This window comes from Pongo abelii, chromosome 12, assembly GCF_028885655.2.
Source record: "Pongo abelii isolate AG06213 chromosome 12, NHGRI_mPonAbe1-v2.0_pri, whole genome shotgun sequence".
NCBI lineage: Eukaryota > Metazoa > Chordata > Mammalia > Primates > Hominidae > Pongo > Pongo abelii.
Window position 1 is genome coordinate 126,826,149 of NC_071997.2, and position 6,000 is coordinate 126,832,148.

Here is a 6,000-nt window from a genome sequence, read left to right on the forward strand (position 1 = left end):
GTTTTCTGGGGCACTGGCATCCCACTGCTAGGATGGTTGGGGCTGTAATTCTTAGACCACCTACTTCTAGCTTATTATACTCTATTTTAAATTTGGTTTTTATTTTACTGTAACTCAGTTTCTTTCAACCCAACATGTGGACGAGAAGCATGGTCACTGTCAATGATATTAAGACCTAATAGATTTGACAAGAAGCAGAGAGAATGGCCTAAACCCAGTGGTTTTACAGTGCTGTGAACTACAAGAGGGCTCTTAGCACTCTGCGGTTGAAATGCGGGACATGTGTGTGAGACACACAACAAGTGTGTTTAGTTATCGTCAGTGAGTCAGGAAAGGGCCCTTTGAGGAGGTGACACTGAGTCAAGTATTGGAAGAGGCATGTAACATTTGCAGATTTCGGGAAAGCAGAAAAGACAGGCAATTTTCACAGTGGGAACAGCAAAACACAGAACCATGGGTGTGGAAGTTTACACTTATTTAGGAGATAATAGTTTTCTGTGCCTGCAGCAGGCGTTTTTTGGAAGCTGGTAAGGGAAGGAGCTGTAAGATACAAGAAGGGAAGGTAGAACCTGTGCTGCAGATCAGAGTGAAAGACCTCAAGGCACTGTCAAGTTTGAATTCTAGCATGTAAGTGATAGCGAATGGGATGTTAGAGGATTCTTCACAGTATCCACTTTATTCTGACGTAAATTCTTATGAGAAAGGGTTGCTCTGATTTGTAGAATCTGCTCATGTATGCTGATCTAGATTGATCCACGTGTTTCTGGGAATGTATTGAACAGCGTCCAAATAGTGGGTCTAATTAGGGCTGAGATCCATTGGTGAAAAAAATCCCTCAATAAATTATCATCCTTTCTAATACCATCTTGAGTTTATATAGCATTTGTTTCTCCCAAGTTGTTCAGAACACTTCACATATACCATTGCATTTTTCCGAATGTTTCCAAGACATAATTAGGTGCATGTATCACTGCGCTTATTTTATAAATATTGATATCTGACATATTGATTACAGAATCTGCTTCAGATAACATGGCACCACAACTGTTATCAAATGACACATTATTATCAGTCATTTTGCATACAAGTAATCATGTAAATAAAAACATTATAAGCAGTTCTCTGTAATTCATTTCATACATTGAATATTTTCTCAACTCTATAGTTTTAAAATAAATTACAGCACAATATACAAATTTTCAGCACTACAGAAAAAGTATAAAAGAGAAAAAGAAATATTACATGTCTCATTGCTAATATTATGAGATCATTCTTTTTTTTGAGACACAGCCTTGCTCTGTTGCCCAGGCTGGAGTGCAATGGCACGATCTTGGCTCACTGCAACCTCTGCCTCCTGGGTTCAAGCGATTCTCCCACCTCAGCCTCCTGAGTAGCTGGGATTACAGGCAACCACCATCATACCTGGCTAATTTTTGTAGTTTTGTAGCTAAGGGGTTTCACCATGTTGGCCAGTGAACTCTTGACCTTAGGTGATTCGCCTTGGCCTCCCAAAGTGCTGGGATTACAAGCATGAGCCACCGCACCCGGCTGAGACCAGTCTTTAAACACTGTTCCCTGCAGTGGTAACAGAGTCGTATTACTTCACAGCCCAATAAGGTGAAGTAAATACGGAAGTAGCTAGGTGCAAGTCAAGCAGGGACAAAGTGGCTGTGAAGAAGCAGAAATGGTAGACCTTAACTAAATGCATTGGGATTTAAGTTAGAATAACCTCAGTCCCAGCTATTCCGGAGGCTGAGACAGGAGAATCACTTGAACCTGGAAGGTGGAGGTTGCAGTGAGCCAAGATCATGCCACTGCACTCCAGCCTGGGCAAAAGAGCAAGACTCTGTCTGAAAAAACAAAACAAAACATCCAGAGCATTGTGTGGGACAAACAATTACCATCTGTAGATAAATTTGGTCCAGTAGGTGAGTTTACGAGTCTTGTCCATGCCTGTTCGTTCATCAAGCTATGAGATTAGATAAGCAAACAGACAGTAGATAAACTGACATACAGAATAAAACAATTTTATAAAAATGGGATCATGCTGTATTATTTTAATGAAAATTACTGAAATTAACTTCAAATGTAAGGGAAATTTTTTTAAAAAAACTAAAAACACTCTGACTTTGATATTTTCTAAACATTCGTTTTCCCCCCAAAAGACTTTACATTTAATAAATTTGATTAATTAAAACAATCAAAGGAAAAAACATATTAAGATGGCAGATAGGAGGCGGGAATAGCTTGCAGCTCTTACTGGGATGGACAGAGCAGCATGTGGAGACCCACCATGAACTTTTGCTGCAAGAACTACTGCAGGAATATACTAGGAAAGCTGAGAGAATCCACATACCCTTTGAGGGAACTGGATCACTGCTGCAGGCTCCCTGAGACACTGAAAAACTGCGAGTCTGCTTGCTTGCTCACTGGGGTGGCTCACAGTCTGGGGCAAGTTCTCAGCCCTGGCCACCAGCTTCCTGCAAATAGACTCAATGCTGTTGGGGTGGCACACTGGGAGTGAGACTGACCTTTAAGAATGCAGGCTGCATGGGAGTGGGGTGAGGCCTGTGACTGCTGGCTTTCGGCTACTTCCCTGGCAACATTCATGACTCAGCAGAGGCAGCCATAATCCCCCTGGGAACATAATTCCACTGGATTGGGAAAGACATCGCCATCCCCCACAGCAGCCACAGCAAGTCCCACACAAGGAGAGACTGAGCTCAGACACCCTATTTCTGCCCCCACCTGGTGGTCTTTCTCTGCCTGCCCTAGTAGCCAAAGACAAAGGTCATAATCTCCTGGGATCTCTAAGGCTCTGCCCACTCCCTGGGGAACCTGAATACTTGCCCTAGGGCAAGTCTGCATCTTCCCTATAGGACAGCACCTGATGTACTCTTGAAAGCGCCACCTCCTGGCTGGAGGTCAACCAACACAAAGGCAGTGTACTAAACAAACAAAAACATAACCAATAACCCTCAGAGAGTCCACTTCACTCCCCTGCTACCTCCACCAGAGCAGGTGCTGGTATCCACGGTTGCAAGACCTGAGGATGGATCACATCACAGGACTCTTTGCAGACACTCCACAGTACCAGCCTGGATCCCAGTAGCTCAGCTGGGTGGCTAGACCCAGAGGAGCAAAAGCAATCACTACAGTTCGGCTCTCAGGAAGCCCCATTCCTAAGGGAAAGGGGAGAACACCACACCAAGGGAGCATCCTATGGGACAAAAGAATCTGAGCAGCAGCCCTTGAATCCCAGATCTTTCCTCTGACATACTCTACTCAAATGAGAAGGAACCAGAAAAACAATTCTGGTAATAGGATAAAACAAGGTTTTTAACACCACCAAAATACCATACCAGCTCGCTAACAATAGATCCAAATGAAGAAAAAATCTCTGAATTGCCAGAAAAAGAATTTAGAAGGTTGATTATTAAGCTAATCAAGGTGAAACCAGAGAAAGGTGAGGTCCAACTTAAAAAAATTTAAAAAAAAACACGATACAGGATATGAAAGAAAAATTCTTCAGTGGTATAGATAGCATAAATAAAAAGTAATCACATGTTAGATATTAGTTCTAAATTTCTTTTCAAAAAATCAATATGTCAGTATGTTCAATTATTTGCCTTCTGCTTTTAAACTTAACTTCCTCATAAAGCAACCTTGTTTGATTACCTGCTGCACACTGACTCATTCCGATTACCTACTCCACCCTAACTCATTCCTATTACCTACTCCACAAAGACTCCTTCTAATTACCTGCTCTGTCATAACAATTTTTCCCTCCAAACCACTCACCGCATCACTCTCTTTAAATTAGCCAAACAAAATTAGTTTAGCCTGTGCAGTCTAACCCTAGCCAACAAAAAAACAACAGAGCAACAGAGACCACATTCATCAGGGATAAGAACCCCTTCCCCTCCCTTGTCCAAGTGTGTGCTCACCATTGCTCCATCTATAAGGGTGCGCTCTTCTATGAAAGTACCTTGCCTTGCTAAAAATTAAAATATATATATATATTCAAGTACTATTTCTTTTGTGGAACCGAAATTTATTTATAACATCACAACTTCTGGAAATCAAGGACACACTTAAGAGAAATGCAAAATGCACTGGAAAGTGTCGGCAATAGAATCAAACGAGTAGAAGAAAGAACTTCAGAGCTGGATGACAAAGCTTTTGAATTAACCCAATCCATCAAAGATAAAATAAAATAATTTAAAAAATGAACAAAGCCTCCAAGAAGTTTGGGACCATGTTAAATATCCAAATCTAAGAATAATTGGCTTTCCTGAGGAAGAAGAGAAATCGAAAAGTTTGCAAAACATATTTGAGGGAATAATCAAGAAAAACTTTCCTGGCCTTGCTAGAGATCTAGACATGCAAATGCAAGAAGCTCAAAAAACATATGGAGAATTCATCACAAAAAGTCATCATCTAGGCACATAGTCAACAGGTTAGCTAATGTCAAGATGAAGGAAAGAATCTTAAGAGCTGTGAGGCAAAAGCATCAGGTATAAAGGAAAACCTATCAGATTAACAGTAGATTTCTCAGCAGAAACCCTACAAGCTAGAAGGGATAGGAGTCTTAGTCTTAGCTTCCTTAAACAAAACAATTATCATCAACCAAGAATTTTGTATCCAGTAAAACTAGCTTCATAAATGAAGAAAAGAGACAGTCTTTTCCAGATTAACAAAAATGCTGAGAGAATTCACCATTACCGAACCAGCACTGCAAGAACTGCTAAAAGGAGCTCTAAATCTTGAAACAAATCCTTGAAATACACCAAAATAAAACCTCCTTAAAACATAAATCTCACGGGACATATATAACAATAATACAATGAAAAAAATCAAGTTATTTAGGCAACAAATAGGATGATGAATAGAATAGTACCTCACATCTCAATACTAACATTGTATGTAAATGCCCTAAGTGCTCCATTCAAAAGATACAGACTGGCAGAATGGATAAGAAATTGCTAACCAAATTTCTGCTGTCTTGGGAAGACTAACACATAAGGACTCACATACACTTAAGATAAAGGAGTGGAAAAAGATATTCCATGCAAATGGACACCAAAAGTGAGCAGGAATAGCTATTCTTGTATCAGACAAAACAAACTTTAAAGTAACAGCAGTTTAAAAAGACAAACAGCAACATCATATAGTAAAAAAAGAACTATTCCAACATGACAATATCACAATTCTAAATATATATGCATCTAACACTGGAGATCCCAAATTTATAAAACAACTACTACTAGAACTAAGAAATGAGATAGACAGTAACACAATAACAGTGGGGGACTTTAATACTCCATTGACAGTACTTGACAGGTCATAAAGACAGAAAGTCAACAAAGAAAGAGTGGGCTTAAACTATACCCTATAGCAAATGGACTTAACAGATATTTATAGAACATTCTACCCAACAACTGCAGAATATTCATTGTATTCATCCACATATGGAACATTCTCCAAGATACACCATATAAGAGGCCACAAAACAAGTCTCAGTAAATTTAAGAAAATCAAAATTATATCAACCACTCTCTCAGACCACAGTGGAATAAAATTGTAAATCAACTCTAAAAGGAGCCCTCAAAACCATGCAAATACATGGAAATTAAAAAACCTGCTCCTGAATGATCATTGCATCAACAATGAAATCAAAATGGAAATTTAAAAAATTATTTGAACTGAACAATAATAGTGATACAACCTATTAAAACCTCTGAGATACGGCAAAAGCGGTGCTAAGAAGAAAGTTAATAGCATTTATACATCAAAAAGTCTGAAAGAGCACAAATAGAATCTAAGGTCACGCCTCACAGAACTGGAAAAACAAGACAATTCAAACCCAAACCCAGCAGAAGAAAATAAATAATGAAGGTCAGAGCAGAACTACATGGAATTGAAGCAAACAAACAAAAAATACAAAAGATGAATGAAACAAAAAGCTGTTTTTTTGAAACGATGGATATAATTGGTAAA